Genomic DNA, 21,508 nt, shown 5'->3' on the forward strand with positions numbered 1-21,508 from the left:
TGACGCTCCTCAGAGCTGACTTCCAGAAAATGTCCGCCAGAGTCTCGGAGGTTGAGAAGGTGACAACTACTTTGGCGAAAGACTCGAGCTTCCTGCTCCAAAAAGTGTCACAACTGGAAGCCGACAACAAGCGCATGGCTGAGAGGCTTGATGATCAGGAAGGGCGATCACGCCGCAACAACGTGCGTATCACGGGCATTCCGGAGAGTGAGGGGAGCCCGGCCATGGATTTCTATGTGGAGAACCTCATCAAAACGGAACTGCAACCCAGGGGACTGTCGGCCTTTTTCTCCGTGGAGCGAGCACACAGGGTGCCCGGAGGCAGGCCGAAAGTCGGAGCTCCCCCCCGGCCGGTCTTGGCCCGTGTCTTTAACTTTCGTGACAGGGATGCCATTCTCCAGACGGCCCGAGTGGCACCGCCATTGCATATACAGAACTCAGTAGTGTCCTTCTTTCCGGACTACACAGCGGCTGTAGCGGCGCGCCGGAGAAGCTTCCTGGAAGTAAAAAAGAGACTGAGAGCCCGTGTGTTGCCCTATTCTATGATATTCCCAGCCAGGCTTCGAGTGGTGGCGGATGGGAAGACCTGGTTTTTCGAATCGCCTGAGGAAGCTCACGACTGGCTTGAGGGGTGGCAGCAGGTGAAAAACTCAGGACGGTCGGACAAGCGACGGCGGCCTCATGGAGGGGTGGAGGACCCCGCTGGCCGGGACGGTGCCGTGGAAGATGAGAACCGACTGCAACTAGAGGCTTAGTCGAGAGGCGCTATACACTTATTAAAAGGTGCATGGTCGGGGGAGGTGCTTCCTGGGTTGTGCGGTGCCTGCGCAGTTATAATGCAGCTCGGAACGTTTGGACGCTCGAACTGGGGATGTCTCTGGTCTTCCTCGGACCTCCCGCTCCTTACACACAAGTTATGTATCGGGGGATGGGTTCTAAGCACTCTGCTGAGTTGGGGTGGCGGGCAGTTTGGAGTCCGTATGGCAGGGAGGCAGGGAGGGGGTTGGGTGGGAGGGGGTAGTTTCTACGTTTTATTCAGCAGTCACTGTTCCTACTAAAAGTAATGTCCACAGCGCAGTGCACACAACCACTAGAGAACACATGATGCGCGTTGCTCCCTTCACGCTGGTTAATGCCCTTGAGAACAAGCATGTTGATGTCTGCTGCTAGTGAGGGGGCGCCTGCGACGAGTTCCTCCACACCGGTACCGCCTCTCTCCCTGCTCACGTGGAATGTACGTGGTTTGGGAGACAAAATTAAACGCGGTCTGGTCCTGCATAGTCTTAAGAGATGCGCTCCGGCGGTTGTCTTGCTCCAGGAAATCCATCTCACCAACGCCACTAGCAAAGCGATGGACCGATGGGGATACAAAATGGTGGCGCATTCGGAATTTACCTCAAGGTCTAGGGGAGTGGGCATACTGGTGCGGAAGGAATACCCACTAATTATACACAAACACAAAACTGACGGGTCGGGTAGATTTGTGGCGATAGCCACCCAATGGGAGGGACGCCCCCTCAACATAGTCTCTGTTTATATTCCGCCTGCCATGCATGCCACGGCGCTCCCGGTGCTTAGTGAGTTTCTCCTAGACCTACCAGAAGGGGACCTGATCCTTGGCGGCGATTTCAACGCAGTTGTAAACGAATCACTTGATAGGTACCCTAGACGAGCGGGCGGTGCGGGAATGTCCCGTTTAGGAATTACTGTATGCAATCATAAATGCAAGTCCAGATCCTCACCGCTGACCACCAATGTTAGAAATGGGGGTCTCTAGTTGGCAATGGCTGGCCACTGTCCAAGTAGGGACCCTTCTTCCTAAGTCAGAGTAAGCAGCCTACACCCTTTGACAACCCCTGCTCAACCCTGTGGTAACGTAGCACGAGCAGCTAGGCTTATCTCAGAGGCAGTGTGTGAAGCATTTATGACCATACACAGTAATATAATGAGGAACACTACAAATGGACACCACTCAAGTAGTTATGAAAAATAGGTATTTTTATATAGACTTAATCACAAGACCAATAAGCTGCAGCGGCTCGCTAACGGGGGTTAGCGACGATTTCCAGCGCTCTCTTCTCAGCAGTAGAAATAGAGGCCCTGGAACACACAGGGGCCTCACCTGCAGATAGTAATCCTCGCTGGGAGGAAACAGGAGGCTGATGGTGGAGTCTGATGTGCCTGAGACTCCAGCAGGAGGCTAGCTCTCTTCTAGCCCTTGGGTGATTGCTGTAGCAAAAATAAAAGTCCAATCAAAGTTCTTTTCCTCTTCTTGAAGTCCAGTGGTAGCAGCTGCAGGCCAGTCCCAGAAATAGCACACAGGGCACAAGGACAGTCCTTCTCTTGCAGATTCCTGTAGCCACACGGACAGAGGTTCTTCTTGTTATCCAGGAGCAATACAAATTGTAGGGGTTTGTGCACAAATATTTATACCCCCAAAGTCTTTGTTCTTAGGGGTCCCAAGCCTCTGAACCCAGCCAGAACCAGTTTTGCCCAGCCCTGGAGCACTTTGTTGATCAGGCTGCATCCTTCCTTTCAGAAAGAGGGGGTCTGCCTCAGACGCACAGTGGGAGGTGGAGCCAGCTTTCACCTTGCCAGGCACAGCCCTATTCAAGTGCAGGAGCTACCCCTCCCCTCACACCTAGGCAGGTCGCTCTATTCAACCCAGGTCTGACTCAGCCTGCACTTTCCCTCCAAAACCAGACAGCCAATACACATAATAGCAGAGCAACTGGAAGGCTTAGGCAAGAAAGTACCTATACTCTAAAAGTGGTAGTTTCAAACCCAGAATATAAAAATAACCTTCACTAAAAGATGTATTTTAATATTCTGAGCTCAGGCATACTAGATTCGTTTTTCTACCATGTTCTGCGGGTCAGTTAGGACTATAGGATGTAATAGCCCAGACCTCCCATTCTGGCCTATGGAGAACAGGTAGCCTTACAGTAGTGAAAAACGAAATTGGGTGTCATTCACTACTAGGACATGCTACATACAACAGGGCATGTCCTACCTTACACATACAATGCGCCCTATCATAAGGTGGGCTTACATGATGCCAAGGGAAGGTTTTAGGGGCTGGGAAGCGGGTGCACTTCACAGCCAAGATGGCAGTTCTGGACTGCACGTAGACACTGCAGTGGCAGGTCTGAGACACACATTACAAGCTGCTTCTGTGGGTGGCACAAACCAGTGCTGCAGGCCCACCAGCAGCATTCGGTTTACCAGCCCTGGGCACACACCGGCCATGCTACTAGGGACTAACAGGTAAACTGAATAAGCCAATCATGGATGTACCAATTCATATGTCATCTTTCCAAAGGGAGCATTCGCGCTGTGGCACTGAATGGCAGCGGCACAGCGCCCAGAGCATCTATCACCAGCAAAAACAGAGGAGACACAGCGACAAAAGGAAGGGAGACTCACGCCAATGGTGCCAGGTCTAACAGGAAGCTTTGTCGAAGCACTAGGGCTCTCAGACTTATGGCGGCTGCATCACCCCACAACACAACAGTACACATACCACTCAGGGGTGCATAACAGTCTCACTAGGATCGACTACTTCCTGGGCTCCACTGGTAGTCTTAGAAACATAGACACTGTAGAGATCAGGCCCAGGGGTATATCTGACCACTCTCCGCTGCTCCTGCAGTACACATGTTTCCACCTCGCGCGTCGTCGTATCCCTTCAATACGCCCCAGCTATCTCCAGATCCCCGCGATCCACAAGGCGCTAACGAAGGCAACAGGCCTCTACTTTACGGAAAATGCCCCCTCTGCTGCCTCACCGACGATTTTGTGGGAGGCATATAAAGCGGTCCTCAGGGGACAGGCTCTTGCTACCATAGCAGCGCATAAGCGAGCAAATCAGGCAGAGCTGCAGTCGCTCGAACAAGAGTTGCACGCGGCAGAGACACACCATGCTCGAGACCCCTCTCCGCCGTCGACCTCTGACCTGAAGGCCACACAGACCAAATACAGGGCGTATCTCACGGAGTACACACAATAACAGTTGACAGCCACGCGACACAAGATATATGACCTGGGTGACAAGACGGGGAAGCTCCTGGCGTGGCTCGATAGGCGGGAGGGAGGGGCCAAGTGGATAGCACGACTTGAGACTGAATAGGGCCAGACACTAACTGACCCGGGCGTGATAGTGCACGCTCTGGCACGCCATTTCCAAACAGTTTACTCCTCCACCTCCTCCATGACAGTAGAGGAGGCGGGGACATACGTGAAAGATCTAGCAATGCCTCGGCTCACCTCTGAGGCGGCGAGTGCCCTGGAAGCTGACATCACAATGGAAGAGGTACAAGAGGCAATCGGAGCGCTGCAGTCGGGTAAAGCGGTGGGACCGAATGGTATACCGGTCGAGCTTTATAAGCGAACAGCCGGGACGGTTGCCCCCCACTTACTTAACATGTTCACAGACAGTCTCCGTGTGGGCAAACTCCCGCAAGACCAGCGCACAGCCACCATAGTAGCTATACTGAAGCCCGGCAAACCTGCTTCTGAGTGTACCTCCTATCGCCCTATCTCGCTGCTGAATGCAGAGGCGAAGGTCCTTGCAAAACTCTTGGCGTCCAGACTAACACCGTATTTGCCGGACATTATACACCCAGATCAGTCTGGTTTTATGCCCGGCAGAAGTACGGCCCTAAATTTGCGGCGCTTGCACGGTGTGTTGGCCAGAGTGGAGCGATTACAGGAGCCAGCGGTGCTGCTCTCGTTGGATGCGCGAATGGCCTTTGATATGGTCGAATGGCCCTTCTTGTTTGCAACGCTACTGCACTTGGGCTTTGGGCCCAAATTTTGTGCCTGGGTCCGACTTCTCTATACTAAACCAATGGCCCATGTCGCCGCTAACGGGCATATGTCCGAAGACTTTCCCCTGACACGTGGCACTCGCCAGGGGTGCCCCCTGTTGCCCCTGCTGTTCGCCCTAGCGCTAGAACCCTTGGCGGCATTGATACGGTGGGAGCCCCTGATACGGGGGCTTCGGTGGACAAATGATTGGGAGGACCGCATCTCTCTTTATGCGGATGATGTGTTGCTCTATCTATCTTCCCCGAGGCGTTCAATCCTAACTCTACTTAACATTTGCGAAATCTTCGGGAAAGCGTCCGGCTACACTATTAACTGGTCGAAATCGGTAATGTATGTGCTGCGCGGCCCTCCTCCTCGCCTCCCTGCCACCTGCCCACTTCAAGTGGCGACGGGATCATTCAAGTATCTGGGTATTCACATCACTGCAAACCCTGCGGACTTTCTACAACTGAATCTGCAACCCCCGCTAGATCGTCTCAAGCGCGACGCGCGTCACTGGGGGGCACTGCCGCTCACGATGCTGGGGAAAGCTGCCCTATTCAAAATGATGGCCCTTCCCCGCTTCGTCTATGTACTGGAAAACACGCCGTATCGCATACCGCCGAAATACTTCCGTGCCATTGCAGCGCAGGTGACTAGCCTTATGTGGGGTGACAGACCGCCGCGTATTGCACAGTCCAAATTAACTCGCGGCTGGTACGATGGGGGAATAGCGCTTCTAGACATTCAGCTCTATTACTGGGCGGCGCAGCCCAAAGTAGTTAATCAGTGGCTACATGTTCCGCGGACGGACCCTGCATTTAAGGCAGATAGGGACATACTGGGAGAGCGGGGTGTGCTGTCGCCCCTGTACGACGGTAAGCTGGAGACAGCGCTCATTGGTCCGCTCCGGCAGACCGTAGCCATTTGGCTTGCGGCACAGGCCAAGTTGGGGTGGCGTGGGGTCTTAACCCAACTCACGCCTCTGTGGGACACAAAGCAGCTCGGTAGGCTTAGAAGCAGCAGGGGTTTTGATAACTGGGACAACATTGGAATCTCTACGATCGGCGACATGTTGCACAAGGGTGAAATAATTACATTCGCGCGTCTTCAGCAGCAATACGAGCTGGCGCCCTCCGAGTGGTTCCGCTATACGCAAATCAAGCACGCCTTACTATCGAGGCTGGTGCCCGGCGCAACAGTACCGGAGACGTCACCCCTGGAGGACAGATTGTTAACGGATTACATGCCTAACAAGGCCACATTGCTTACCTATCGTAAGCTGATCAATAACCTACCGGACCCAATGGGTCCTCTCCGAGAGAAATGGTCCCGTGATGTGGGTGACTTTGATGACCCGGAATGGCAGGAAGCGCTTGCCTCGCCGCGAGAGGCGGGTATCCCATCGAGGCTCCGGCTTGTACAGCTCCGTATTCTGCACCGCTCCTATTACACCAGGCACACTCTACACAACATAGGTAGTGCGCCGCACCCGTTCTGCTTGCGCGGCTGCGGGGTGGTAGGAAATTTCTTTCACACCATATGGGAATGTCCCGTACTCCAGGTGTACTGGACGCAGGTGATGCGGACACTGTCGCAGTCAGGGGGAGTCTCACTGGTGCCAGAGCCTAGGCGCTGCCTGCTGAATATATGAGAACCTAACGACCTCACGCGCCAGGCGCAGGAATGGACCACGCTAGGGATCATGATAGCCAAGCGCAACATAGCCCAAAAATGGGGAGCAGGAGAGTCGCCCAGGCTGGCAGCATGGGGAGTCGACATGCACGGGGCCATGTTTGCAGAAAGGGCAGCCTTCATCAGGCGGGGTTGCCCTCGTAAGTGGAGTAAAGTATGGGGGGCGTGGAACAAATTCAGGAGTGACATCTGTGACCCGCCCTCAGATTCAGATGATGATGCCTCGGACTCAGACTGATGTGGGGAGGCCTGGGGGTGGGGGCGCAGGGAGGAGGGTATTAACGATGCATAATGTTGGGGAAATGCTTTCTGAGGGATTGTCTTTGATGGTTGCTACTGTACTGCGCCATTCTGTGGACAACTGCGTATTTAACTGCTGTTCTGTACTGCTGATTGTTAAACAAAACACAATAAAAACAAATTTAAAAAAAAAGAAGATTGGTACACAAATCGGAAACCTACTCCTTTTGGACCTTGATTTTGTTTACAGATGCTATTTGGTACACCTTTCTGTGTGTTTATGCTTGTTTTTTGGACCACACCTCAACAGCAGGTGTTTAATATTGTGTGCACATTCCAGGTAAATTTCTTCTTTGAAAACTTGGGGATATACAGTAATAGGTGCGTTTTGCATATGGGGTCTGCTGTCGCATATATACCTCGGCACATGGGTAGACAGTATCACAGTAGCGAGAATGCTGTTTTAATACCTAGGTTCGAGGACTGCCTTTGGCTATCCTGTGTGGGATTGTTTCTCCGGGCCATCCGAAGCCCGCACCGCTGTTTCCGCTGGCTTGGGACTCGGTCCCCCAGCATGCACCAGCGAGGAGGACGGGCCAGAATGCCGTAAAACCGGCAAGGGACTCTTGCAGCACAGGATTGTTACTCCGGGCTGTCGGAGGCTTGTACCGTTGTTTCTGCTGTTTCTGCTAGGGTGGGACTCAGTCCCCCAGCATGCACCTGTGAGGACGAGCGGTCAGAATGCCGTAAAACCGGCGAGAGACTCCCGCAGCGCAGACGCGCAGGCCGGGCCGGGAAAGGACGGCCCGTCCGCCTCCAGTCGAGGCCGGCTGGGCCCACCCTCTTTCATCTTGAGCTGGGGAGGACTCTTGGAGGTAGCAGTGAGCACTTTTCATTCACCTCATCCAGACTGGTGAGAGGATATTCTTCCTTTCTTTTTCTCATGCTTTACACTTTACTCTGCCATCTACTTGGGTTTGTTACGAATATGGGCAAATGCAAAACTCAATTATCTGTGCCTGACAAGCCCTTGTCAAGGGGCTCCCCTAAAACTTCCCCAAGTACCTGACAACAGTGATGGGTGCTGCTGATGCCAGCAAGGCAGGTCAGGTAGAGGAAAAAATAAATGCCGTAAGACAGAAGTTCATTGTCTTTTTCAAAAATACAAGCTCCAAAGGCCCAGCCACCTCCTCTGGAAAACGTGATCTTGCGTAATGACGCATCTTTAACGGGGGATGAGGCCGCAGAAGCTGCATCGGCAGCAATGGGTGAATTTGCAGCCCCGAACGTGGAGGACAGTAACAGCATCCTTGTGGTAAGGAATGATGTGGTTTCAGACACCGGGGCACCGTCTATTCTGGTGGTCTTAGTTGACTTACCCCTCTCCACTATTTCTATTGGTCCTGTTATACACATTGGCTAGCCCCCCTCAAAAAGGAGAAAGCATAAAAAAGAGCCTGTGAGTAAACCACAAATGAAGAAGAAAAAAACACAGGCGGACCACGCTGAGGCCAGTGACTCACAGCTTTCAAAAGATATAGGTGAACATTTAGACGTCCTATTTAAAAAGTTTAACAAGGAACTGCTTCATAGAGTAGAGACCCTTGTATCTAACCTAAAAAAGAACTGCTGGCCAAATTGGAAGAGGGGTTGGATAGGCTTGGAGCTTTATACAAGAACTCACCCGCCAATCCTGTGGGGGACTCACGGCCAGGAATTGATCTCTCGCCTCAAATCTCCCCTTCAACTGAAGCGCCCGGGGCTTCATCTACTCATTTTAGCCTTCCTGTTCCACACTGTGGAGGGAGGTGGGCGCAACGCACCCTACTCCTGTTAGTATGAGAAACCCTCTGTCTTCGCCCTATTATCTATGGGCGAAAATTCAGGGCATTATATCCAACAGTTCACACCTACATCTTCCTCCCCAAGTCACTCCCTGTGTCATCATCTTGAACCGTGTAAGATTTTGAAAAAGGACGCAAAGAAACAGAGGTCGATTTGAGGCATTTGGTGTTTTACTGGTTTGGAATAAACGCCGGATTTACTGCAGACCTCCCTCGTAATATCATAACAGCCAGAAGTTTCTGCAAAAGCTCACCCTGTAGCGACAAAGTGGTGGTCAGTTTCAGATCTCCAAGGAGGGTAAGACATCTTTTGATGGCTCTTCAACATCTAGACAACCTATCACATCAAATCAGAGCATTACATCTCGTTTTCTTTTACCCTCCATCTCTAATGAGGCAGGATGCAATGCCGGCCCATGCAAGGAATCCGGTGGCACCATTGGCCTACCCATTCCCTCCAGGGTTCACAGTGAGTCATCGTTTCGATGTCTTGACCCCTTTGGAAGAAAGCGATTAACTTTCAATAATTCCTAGTCACCCTTCCCCCCGCCCATGCGATCCAGGATTGAATATCAATGCTGGCCAAGAGGAAATGTTATTCTTGGCTCCCATAGTGCATCCAACTACCACTGAGTTGGCGGTGGAAGGTGCTTTGATGCCCCAGTCCCTTGATTGCTCTCTTGCAGTTTTGTCCTGGAATACTGCAGGAATTCGTACGAAGTTGGGAAATGAGGACTGGGTGGGTTTCGTTTACGGCTATGATATAATTTTCTTACAAGAGACCTCGGCTGTGAATGGCTTTCACCTAAATGGTTTGTGTTCCTATTGTACACCCGCAGTTTCTTCTATTTCAGGAAGGGCGAAGGATTACCTGGCAGTGCTCATCTCTGTTAAATGTGGTGCTCTGAAGATCAAATCTCTGTGTTGCTCAACCTGGTAACAATTGTTTTTACTTTTTGGTCTAGGCACTGCGGATGTTTTAGTTTTTAAATTTTATAAAAATATCTTTAACCAATTCAACTCCATAGTTGCTGACAAGTTAAATGAGGAAATTGGCAACGTAACACTTTCTAGACAGCCTCCAGACAGCCTTTATGTATCCTGTGGGTTGGTGATTTTAACTGTAGAATTTGAGATCTTAGTTATTCAAAAACAAGGATGAGCAGCCAAATATCCGTTTTTCCCACTCAGCTTATGGGGACGCGTTGAATGGCATTCTGATTTCTAATGATTTGATTCCTTTAATTGATTGTGTCAATGGTTGCAACACACACTGCCCGTCCTTTGTGGGTGGAGGAAGTGAAAGCACAATTGATGTTATGCTTCTTTCTAGTAACTATAGTAGCTTTGTTCAGGACTTGGCATTTTTGCCTAAATGTGCCAGTGGCCACAATCTCTTAGTAACACAACTCAACCTAAACTTGCGGTTAGGGACCATGAAGCCAACTGATCCCCCTATTCAGTATAACCCGAATAAAGGTCTTAGGTTAAAATGGGATCAGATAAACCCACAGGACTTTGAGTCTAAAATACTGAGTGAGGACATTGCCCTCATTGATAGTTGCTTGGCCCCTGGGGGCGTGCCTGCTGCCATAGTTCGGGATTTTGAGTCACTTTGCACCGCCATTTCATCAGTTTTACCAATGACGGCTCCTCCGCTAAGGCGGAGGAGCATCGCCCCACTGCTCATTGAGCAGTAGAAAATGAAAATAAAATGATAATAACAAGATGTGATTATCATTTTATTTTTATTTTGCAACCTCAGCCAGGTTGGGCGGGGCTGGGCTCCCCACCGTCAGAGGGAGAAGGAGTGGTTTGCACTCTCTCCCTAAGTGAGCATGATGGCTCTGGGGTGGGTCAAATAGTCATGCGCACATGGCATGTTCCCCACTGGGCTGTGTTGCACAGCCCAGTGGAGAACATGCCCAGCTTCCCATGTACTGCTTGAGCAGTTAAACTGGCTGCTCCGACCAATCACCAGGCTGCTCATGAAGTGTTGTGATTGGCTGGGAAAGACCGGGTGCCTCGGTGCTTCTGGTGCAGAACAGAAGAAGACGGAGTAGAGACGTGCAGCGGTGGCGAAGAAGAAGGTACGTTTATTTTTTCTTATTTTCATCCCTTCCCCCTCGCCTCACCGCCCCAGTTCTGAGGCAGCCGCCACTGAGCTTTACTAGCCAGATGTTCCACCAAAATCATGCCACCTGAACGATGGTTCAATGGTGACTGTACAAAAGCTCATTAAGAGTTGAAAAGAGCCATGAACATCATTCCTGGTAATAAGGAACTAGTTAGGGTATCCGGAAAAATTTATAAAGTTGCGTTAGCCCAGAGGAAAGATGAGCTCAGGAGAGAGGCCTCGTCAGATCTACTGGCCGCTGGGACTAGGAAAGATATGAAAAAAGTTTGGAAGGTAATTAACCACCCAATTGTTTCAGAAGTCCCCACACAAAAAATTGATTGCCTGATGTCAGCGGACGCTTGGTGTCACGTTATTCACGCATTTTTAATCCCTCAAATAGAGTTTTAAACCCTGAGGATAGGGATGTTGATAAGATCAAAGATATGGACCAAGCTTTGCAGCTTAGTCTTTCAATCTCTGTAAAGGATGTGGAGGTAGCGTTAACTTAGGGTATCCGCTTTAAAGCACCCAGAAGGATGGGGTTCCCCTCAATCTATTTAAAGATAGCCCCAGTTTTTGGGCGCCTTTGTTTACATATATTTTCAGGGCCTCTATTATAGGCCCTTTGTCCGCATTATGGAAAGATGCTACGGTGTTTCCCATTTTTAAGAAAGGGGACAGGAAGTATCCGGCCTGTTATAGGCAAATATCTCTAAATGATGCCACATCAAATCGTAGCGGGTAGAGTCCTCTTAGCTCAGTTACAAGAGTGGGCCTCTGCAAACAATGTGCTCTCAAAAACACTATATGGTTTCAGGTGGGGAATGGGAACGACTGAACAATGCTTGAACCTATCACTGATTGTCAGTAAATACACTAAGTCCATGAAGAGCTCTTTACATCTGGCCTTCATGGACATATCCAGCGCGTTTGATACAGTCAATCTGACAGATTGTGGAGAATGATGGGAGATATGGGGGTGGAGGAACCCCTAGTTGTCCTGCTGCAAAGGTTACACTCTAACACCACAGTGAAAATACGCTATGGCACTGATGGTGAGGGAACACATTAAATAGTTTTGACGGAGGGAGTCCGCCAGGGCTGCATATTGGCCCCTTTTTTAGGTCTCGCCTGACCCAGCGCATGCGCTGGTCTGGCGAGACTTTTTGTGAGGGCTCAAAAAATGCTACCATGGCAGCCTAGAGCTACAGTGCGCGGGCGCACGCTTAGGAGCAGAGGCACCATATGGCAAACCTCGTCATGCTCATTAAGCGCCCGCAATCACTTTCACTTTCGCCCGCGATCACTTTCGCGGCGCCCCTTTGATGTTCTTGTTCAGAGAACATCAAACATCAAAGAACATGTTGTTGTGTTCATGCTTTGCTGCGCCCGTTTGACTTACAATGTGCTTTCTCTTTCCACAAACTCGATGTTTGTGTTCCTTTATTTTGAGATGCTTTTAGTATTATTGTTTTGTGACTTAAGGAACATTAAGGAAATGTTACCGTGAAACTGGACAATGTTCACAGTGTTTATTTCTGATCGCAGCGGCTGCTTCATGTCCGTTGCACCATTCAGGGAGCCCTTTCGTTGGCGCTTTCATGAGGACATGAGGAGGAAGCTGGAAACTTTTGGCACATTCTCTTTAAAAGCACAGCATGTTGGCGACTGGTTAATCGATTAGACCTATGTAGCGCTTTAGATCTCAAAGCGCTATGGTGGGTGCAGCAGTTACAACTCATGAAATATGGGGTGCAACTCACCAGGAGGGGACAGGTTTGAGTGCACATTGGCTGCAATCAAACTCTTAAGATGATGGGCTGTGTGTATCCATTATCAGCACTCAGTCTTCGCTAAGTGTTCTTGTTTGTTTTGTTGTTGTGTTAATGCTTTGCTGCGCCCGTTTGACTTACAACGTGCTTTCGCTTTCCACAAACTCGATGTTTGTGTTCTTTATTTTGAGATGCTTTTAGTATTACTGTCACACACACAACCAATCACACACACACAACCACACACACAGCCCCACACACTACCCCACACACAACCACACATGCACGCACAACCACACACACAACCACACACACACAACCACACACACACAACCACAACCGCACACACACACAACAACACACACACAACCACAACCACACCCAACCACAACCACACACACACAACCACACACAACCACACACCACCACACACACACACAACCACACACACACAGCCACACACAACCACACACACAACCACACACACACAACCACACACACACAACCACACACACACAGCCACACACACACAACCACACACACACAGCCACACACAACCACACACACAGCCACACACAACCACACACACACACACAACCACACAACCCCCCACACACACACAACCCCCCACACACACACAACCCCCCCACACACACAACCACACACAACCACACACACACAACCACACACACAACCACACAACCACCCCCCCCCCACACACACACACAACCACACCTGCACACACAACCACATGCGCGCACACACAACCACACACACAACCACACACATAAGCACACACACAACCACACACAACCACACACACACACAACCACACACACACACAACCACACACACACACAACCACACACACACACAACCACACACACAACCACACACACACACAACCACACACACACAACCACAACCACACACACACACAACCACACCAAGCATTGGCATAGCCAATAGGTCTCGCCTTTGGGACCTTATAAGTGTTTAGCCACGCAACAGTTGATGTGGTTGCACTAAGGATATTGTGCTGCATAACTAAATACTTACAAGGTCCCAAAAGCGAGACCTATTGGCTATGTCAATGCTTGTTATTTCTTGTTTACACAAATAGCATAGAGGCATATTTACTGAAAAAGGAACTGGATTGCTCGAAGGTCTGTAAAACTTTTGTGACAACTTTACTTTACACAGACAATGCTGTCCTTCGTGCAAGGACAGCTATGAGCCTCCAGAGAGCTTTATATGCCTTTGTAGATTTTATGTTATCCCTTGATTTAAAAGTGAAACACAAAAACTCTTATGTCGTGGTGTGTGGCCCCAAGCTAACAAAGTCAAAATATTTTCTTATGCAGGGCAATCTGGTCGCCAGTGTACAACATTTCTCTTATCTAGGGATCCTTTTCATAGCACAGCTATGTTGGGATCCTCTGTTGACTTTAAGAGCACAGCAGACGATCAGAGCAAGGGAGGCACTCTTCCGTTTTGCAGCTAAATTGGGCTAGATGCTTGCTAAAGAAATGACCACACTTTACAAAAGCAAAATGCCTCTCAATCACTACCTATGGGGCTGGAGTGTGGGGCTACAGCAACTGCAGAAAGCTTCAAACAGTGGACAACACATTTATTACAAAGCTCTTGATGGTTCCCAAGAGTGCTTCAACGTCTTTTTGTCACTCGGAACTGGGCTTGGGGTACATTGAGGATCGCATCGATCTTGCCTCTTTGTTGCTATGGTCCAAAATCTGGCTTTCACCGGAGTTAGACTTTTCAAGATCTATTATTCTGGGCTGTCTTTCCACGTCCAATGCTGAGGATTCCATGGTTTGGCTACCGGAAACGTGTTTTCAGTGAATTGAGTTTAACAGAGTTTTTGGATGATTCTCTTAAAATGCCTTCTCAAGTAAAACCTCTAATCAGGTCCACATATTTTTCAAGGGCGAGTGCATACCATCAGCAGCTACTGAGTCAGCAACGTTTTCTAAATATGGGCAATGCTAGTTCCTACACCATCAGCTGCAACTTTAAATATCCTTTTTTGGGGGGGGGGGGGGGGGGAATTGCACTATACATTTTTATCTAACAAGGTTTCGCATGGGTTCGGTGCATTCCCTGGTAGCTTTTCCTAACGAAGGTGGGTGGTCTGATAATCTCTTGCCTTGTCCTTGTGACAATGTGGCAAAACAATCTACTCTGCATTTTGTTCTGTTTTGTGCACTTTATAAAACTTTGAGATGCAAATGTTTGCTTCTGACATTGAGGCCTCGCCATCCCTGTACTTATAGGAAGAGTTGTAGATATTTACCTTCGCTCGACTCCATTGATATCTTTGCTCCTGTTTTAAATTTTATAAGAGGGGCGCTTAAAATACAAAAGCTATCTGGATAAATGAGCTCATCAAAACATAGCATATGTAGTTATTATTCTCTGTTTTAAAACGAAAAAGGTAGAAAGGAGAATTTTTAATTTGCACATGCACTTTACCTATTCTGCAGGGTGTTAATTGATGCACTTGTATTTATGAGAGAAATGATGAGAAATGAACGTTGGAACAGACTTATTCTGGGCCATCAACGCTGCTTTTAATTGACCTGTTTGCAGGAAGTATTGTTCTTATTGATTTAGTGATGTTTTAATGAAATCACGTGTTTTTTTATTGTGCTTTATGTTCTTACTGAATTAATTGTTAAGTGTGTGCTTTTATGATTTGTCTGCCAAATCGAATAGAGTTTCTGTGATGACGATGGTGTGCCACAGTTCTTACATACCAAACATCTCATTGAGTACACATGACCAGAACAACTATATTTGTAATAGTGTTAAGGAACTTCGCAAAATTAATCATGGAATTAATCTGGAGGGGTGGAGCATTTGGTCCTGGTTGAAGAATAGATTTGGTGGTTTGGGCATGAAGGTAATGGGATAGTATTATATTTTTTCATCATATATATTTTATTATAAACAATAATAAAAGTCTGTAGGTGTATCATTCACCGCCTCACCAACAATAAAGCTTATTCTTCAATTGCCCTTATCTTGCCCACAAGCTATGATGGTGTTGATAGAGCTTCTGAATAAGAATCATTAAAATGTCTTGATGATGATGATGAAATGACCCATTAAGTAGGTAGGCGTATGTCCACTGGTTTGTTTTAAGGTTTGCATAAGATTGTGCTCAAGGGAGGGATCGTACATTTCCAAATGCGCCTTTGCACCACTCGGGTCACCAACATCATTTGATTTGCCTTTCCCAACTGTAGTAGCAAGTTGTACCAATTCTAAGGTACTATGTCTCACTTTTATGCTTAGAAATAGTCAGCAAGAATAGCTTTCTCAGTGCCTAAAAGTTTTACATTTTTGCATCATTTTGAAGGTAGAGCGTGCTCTGTCCACAGATCTCAACAGCACCTGCACGGTTCTGCAATATGAGTGTTGGCCTTGTGAGCTCCACAGGTGCCTGTGTATGAAAAACCTATGAGTTTGTTAACATTTATACTCTCCTGGTGTAGAGGGACCTCTTGTCACGAACCTCTGTGACTCACAGACTATTGTTTTTTGTTTTTATTAACTTGTTCAGGCATCAAGTAGGCATGAGACTAGATTTTCCTTCGACAGCCACTACTGTTCCTGTGTTTGTGTTTTTTCTCTGAACATTCACTGTTGGCTGATTCATTATTATTTCAACTGCCATTGTCCCAAATGTACATGCCATGCGCAATGGCTTAGGAGCGGTAAAAAATTCATCCAACTCACTCGCTCTTTCAGAACGAATTTAGAAATTGCATTTTTCGAATGCCATACTCGCACTAGGTTTAAATGTTTTTTCCATTCTTACTATGGCTTCAAGCCAAGCGTAACAGAGTTTTTTTTAACCGTTTTTCAAAAGGCTTTTACCTCCTACAATTGTGAATTGCTCTTTCTGTCTTCTTCATGTTATGGGAGACTCTCCTTCGCTTTGAAGAAATTTGGGTGGATTGTATGTCATTAACAGATGCCTGGAGCTATTGTTGCAAATCCAAGGTAGGGAAAATTAAAGCTGGCCCAGTGCTGCAACAAGCGATTCTCAAAAACATAATTCCATCAACCCAAAATACTCTTGGAGGAAAAGGGGTAAATAGATATCATTAATAAATCGTTATAAATCTAGCAAAAACCTGCACTAAAACGGTGTGCATAACACAGAAGATTAATCCAGTGAAGCAGAGAAACAGTAGTTCAACTGGTAGCAATGAACAATGTTAAATGTAAAAGATAAAGTGAAGTGCTTGGGAACATACAATCTCACCCTCACAACTTCATAGCTTCTGTGAGCATCCGCACATTGAATTTTCCAGAATAACTGCCAAGCGGGTTGAGGGTAGTTGTACTCCCAGGCCTGTGCAGCAGGAAACTGGTAGTAAGCGCAGGTGCGCTGTAATTCTGCAGGCTCAAATTAAAAATATGTGCAGGCATATGATGTGGGGCATGGGAAGTGACTGAAGGGCATGGGCACAGATTAGTCCCCACAGTGGGGTTGGTCACATGGATGTGGGTTCAGGGCCTGCCCGCTTGCGCCTAGCAGCCAACCCCCACTGCATACGGCCAAGGCTATGCACAATACATTGTATAAACATGGTGATAAATTATGTCATAATAACAACAAAAGGGGGAGGGTCCGAGGGAAAATTTAAAGACCAAGACAGACTCAATCCCCCATGCAATTTACCAATACAACAAGGAATCTGTCAGTCTGAAAACAAAGGCACAGTCGCTAAGAAGGTAAGAATAAGCGAAGAGTTTGAAAAGGAAGCCTCAGAGTGCTATAGGATTCATTAGGATTTCCATCAAAAACCAGTGATTGGTGAATATCATCATCTGGATATCCGCACCTTCCCACCACTGTGATTCACTCCATCTTGGAGTTTCATTCGTGGTTAGTTAATAACCGGAGCACATTTTTGAGGCCCATGGAGGGGGAAGGAGAGAAGGACAGACAAGCCGCTAGTAGGGGCAAAATATGAGATATATACCAAAAATGATATATAAGTGGTGCAGTGCAGTAAGGTGAAATGTTAAAAAAGGATAAGGAGGAAAAAAGGAAAGTTTATTGAGAAATATTCCTGCCAATCCTTATCTAAAAATGGTGCAGAAACAGCTTCTAACAAATAGGCTGTTTGACAATAGGGTCGACATGTTTCAGCCTGCTTGCCTGGAGGGTCAAATGGCTTTCGTCAGGACCTTCATTTTATTATCGCTACTGCAGCAAAAGTGAGTGAGAAAATTATAAATTGTGAGATAATGTTAAAAATACAACCTTATTATGGTGTATAACTTCTTCGTACTGTCAGTGTGTATATGAACATCTGTGGAAATACGAAAAGAGAATCACAAAGCAACAAAGTGAGTGAAACCATCGGACAGTTTCTCGCTTAGAACGCTGTGCCTTATTCTCAAGTGCTTACCTGATCAGCACGAGAAGTGAGCCTCACCTCACCCGGTAATGACTCAGGTTAGAAGGAGGCCCCGCCCTACAAAATTGAATAAGATGTGGGAAAAAAATGAGTGCAATGAACCATGAGGTACGATGGTTCAAGATCTACAACTAGAGACATTCGTCTGAATGTCCATTGTATGCTCAGCTTTGAACGCTGAAGTGACTTCACTCAAGAAAACAAGACAACACCTAAGATGATAAACTCTGCAGACGCGCAAATGATCTAACACCGGTGGAACACGCAGTGCTCAATTACGCCGCATCTGTTACAAAGTTACAAAGTTTAGGAGTTTCAAAGTTTTGAACTGTAAACCGCTTACCTCTCCGTCGGTACCTCGATGCGGAGTCTGAGCCGTTTGGGAGGTAACCGGCAGCACAGGTGAGCTGTGTTAAAAAACATGCGCCTTGGTTAAGCGACGATCTGATTCGTTAACGCGGGGCCAATGGGTTACTGTGTTTGATTTGTTATGGCCTCTGATAGGGCCATGGAAAGCCCGAGGTCACGCGGGACTTCGAGAATAATAACTACAGGATGATGTCAGCGTGTCAGGAAGGTGTAGTTCCGATAGGGTCATGGAAAGCCCAAGGTTACGCGGGACTTTGAGAATGACTACTGAAAGACGTCAGCGTGTAAGGAAGGTGTAGTTCCGTATTTTGATACATACGGGTGATGAAACTTTATCGATCAGTGTGCCGTAAACATACTGTCATATGATAGATAGATTAGATCAAGCGAATAATTCAAGTCGTCGATCTAGATAAGGTTAATATTAATCACCATTCCATGGGATTACACAGATGACTGTGATCAGATTTCGCCCATGAGTATAGCAGAGCCGTGAATGTATATGTACGTTTTCTTGTAAGAGGTAGATAGTCCCAATCTTTAATCACTATCTCTGGATGAACCTAGATCAGTGGAGAGTTATAATGAGATCCACGGAATATCATCGTTCAATCCTGTTTGAAAAGTACCAATTTTGAACACCCAGCGTTGTTCTTTTAAAAACAAGAAGCGAGATGTGTCACTTACATGTGATGGGATAAAGGGTTTCTCTGGGACTGTCCACCAAAAATCGTTGGCTTGGTGCTTCACCTCATAGAAGTGACGTGTCAGTCTCGTATTAGTCTTGTTACAGCGAAAGGTGCTTTTGTGTTCTAGCATTCGCAGTCTGACTTTCCGAGTGGTCATCCCTATATACCGGAGTTTGCAGGGGCATTCAATCATATAGATTAGATTCTCACTGTTGCAGTTGGTAAAAGATCTTTGTTCCCATGGTTTGTTCGTGCCTATGTCTAGTGTTGTAGAATGGCTAGTTTGCGGGCATATTGAACACGTCCCACATGGGTGGTGTCCCTGTACTGCAGGAAGGTCCCATAAAGTGCCAATGGGACGTGGTCTTACTTCGCGGGGTCGTGTATGAACCAATTTGTCTCTAAGGTTGCTTCCTCGTTTGAGAGAGAACAAAGGCAGTGGTATTTTCTCTTTGCATGAGTTCAAAAGGCGCCAATGCTTTCTCACACTCTTCTGAATTCCATTGGTAAGAGTGCTGAATGTGTGGACAAAGGTGAGCCGCTCAAGTGGTGGTTTAGCAATAGGTGGCTCAATCAATGCTTCTCTGTTGTTATTGGAAGCGCGTTTGAACGCTTTCTTGATCAGAGATCTCGGATATTGTTTAACAATAAGTTGTTCAGTGAGATTCTTTGCATGTACCTGGTATTTGTCAGATGTGGAACAGTTGCGTCTTACACGCAAAAACTGTCCATAAGGAAGATTATCTCTCAATGATTTAGGATGTTGACTATCATATCTCAGGAGAGAGTTACGGGACATTGGTTTCTTGTACAGTTCACTTTCAAGGCCGGTTGTAGTACTGAAAATGGAGAGATCTAAAAAGGCTAATCTCTCTTTGTGAGCTTCCACTGTGAACCTCAAGAAGTTGTTTCTGGTGTTCAACCAATCTAAGAAAGGTGACACTGATGACAAATCACCGCGCCAGATTACCAGGATGTCGTCAATATAGCGCTTCCATAGTCGGATCGAGTCACTGAAGGGGTTGTCATCATTGAGCACATGTGTTTGTTCGAATGAATGCACATAGAGATTGGCTAAACTTGGAGCAAAAATACTCCCCATGCTGGTCCCGGAGACCTGCAGGTATATGGTGTCTTCAAATTTGAAATTTTTTTCTTTCATAGCCAGATGTGCAAGGGTCATGATGAAATGAACGGGAGTGATGGTATCCAGGTGTGTATTGTTCAGGATGGAAAAGATGGTATCCAGGGTCTCATCCTGAGGAATGGAGGTATATAATGATTCCACATCAAATGATACTAGAATGTCTATATCGGGATCAAAATCAACTGTAGGCAAAAGACGTAGAATATCTTTCGTGTCCTGCAGGTAAGTAGGCATCTCTTTGACTAGAGGTCTCAAGAAGTGATCAACAAAAGTCGATAGAGGTTCTAGTAGTGAGCCTTGTCCTGATATAATGGGTCTCCCTGGTGGGGGCCGTTGGACTTTATGGACTTTGGGAAGAGTGTAAAAATAAGGCATCACAGGATGAGGGGTATTAAGAAATGATGCTTCCTGTGAAGTGATCCATCCATTAGATGATGCTTCATCTACTACTTCAGTGATAATTTTCTGAATCCTCTTGGTGGGATCTTGTTGAAGAGGTTTGTAAAATCTTCGATCCGACAGTTGTCTGAGGCATTCTTGGCGATATAATTTCAATATCTTGGATGACCACTGCTCCGCCTTTGTCGGCTGGCTTAATTACGATGGTTCGGTCTTCCATAAGGGCTTTCAAGGCCAAGCGTTCTTTCTTTGGTAGATTACAGAAGTGATCTGATCTTGTTTTGTTCTTACATAAGGTGGTGATTTCCTCGGTTACCGCTTGTTCAAAGGATAACACCTGTGGTGGTACCTCATGTAAAGGTGGATTAAAGGTGGATTTGTTTTTCAGGCCGGTGTTGAGTTCACTCGATGTAACTTGGGTCGTCTCTTTATTCTTAAAGAAATAGTGTAGCCTTATTTTGCGGAAAAATTTCGCCAGATCACATCGTACTTCAAAGTCATCTCCATGAGTGGTGGTCACAAAACCAAGACCTTTGTTGAGTATCGATGTTTCATCAGGTGTCAAGATCTTATTACTCAGGTTCAGTACTAGATCGTCTCGGTACTCGTTCCTGGTTGTGGTTGTCCTCTCTTGGTTTGGCTGCGTGTGTTCATTTGCTGGGGCATTGATGGAGGCAGGTTCCAATGTACCTGTGATTGCTGTCCTCTTCTTTTTGCCCTGGTCCTCCCTCGGCCAGACCCTAAAAAAGGCTGGAAATTGGGGTCCTGCTGGTGTACTGAAAATTGGTTTGGTTGGAAAGGCTGGCAGGCCTGGGGTGGTGGGGGATATCCCCACGGTGTCGGAGGCCACCATTGTTGGAAATTAGGAGTATATTGTCCTCTCCAGTTCCTTCTATTCCCTCGACCCCTGTGTTGTGGTCTGTTGGGTTGTGGACCCCCATTCTCATTTTCATAGTTGTCATCATC

At 47.4% G+C, this 21,508-nt stretch overlaps 1 long non-coding RNA gene across 1 annotated transcript in view; it reads left to right on the top strand.

The window, feature by feature from the left end:
- The first annotated feature begins 7,522 nt into the window (after window positions 1-7,522).
- The window catches only part of LOC146810073 (uncharacterized), an 87,900-nt gene continuing 73,914 nt past the window's right edge, over window positions 7,523-21,508 (top strand). Inside the window, exon 1 of the long non-coding RNA XR_014965628.1 lies at window positions 7,523-7,657. This is a non-coding gene — a long non-coding RNA (uncharacterized LOC146810073). The remainder of the gene's footprint in view (window positions 7,658-21,508) is intronic.

Source organism: Triturus cristatus, chromosome 7, assembly GCF_964204655.1.
Source record: "Triturus cristatus chromosome 7, aTriCri1.1, whole genome shotgun sequence".
NCBI classification, from domain to species: Eukaryota; Metazoa; Chordata; class Amphibia; order Caudata; family Salamandridae; genus Triturus; species Triturus cristatus.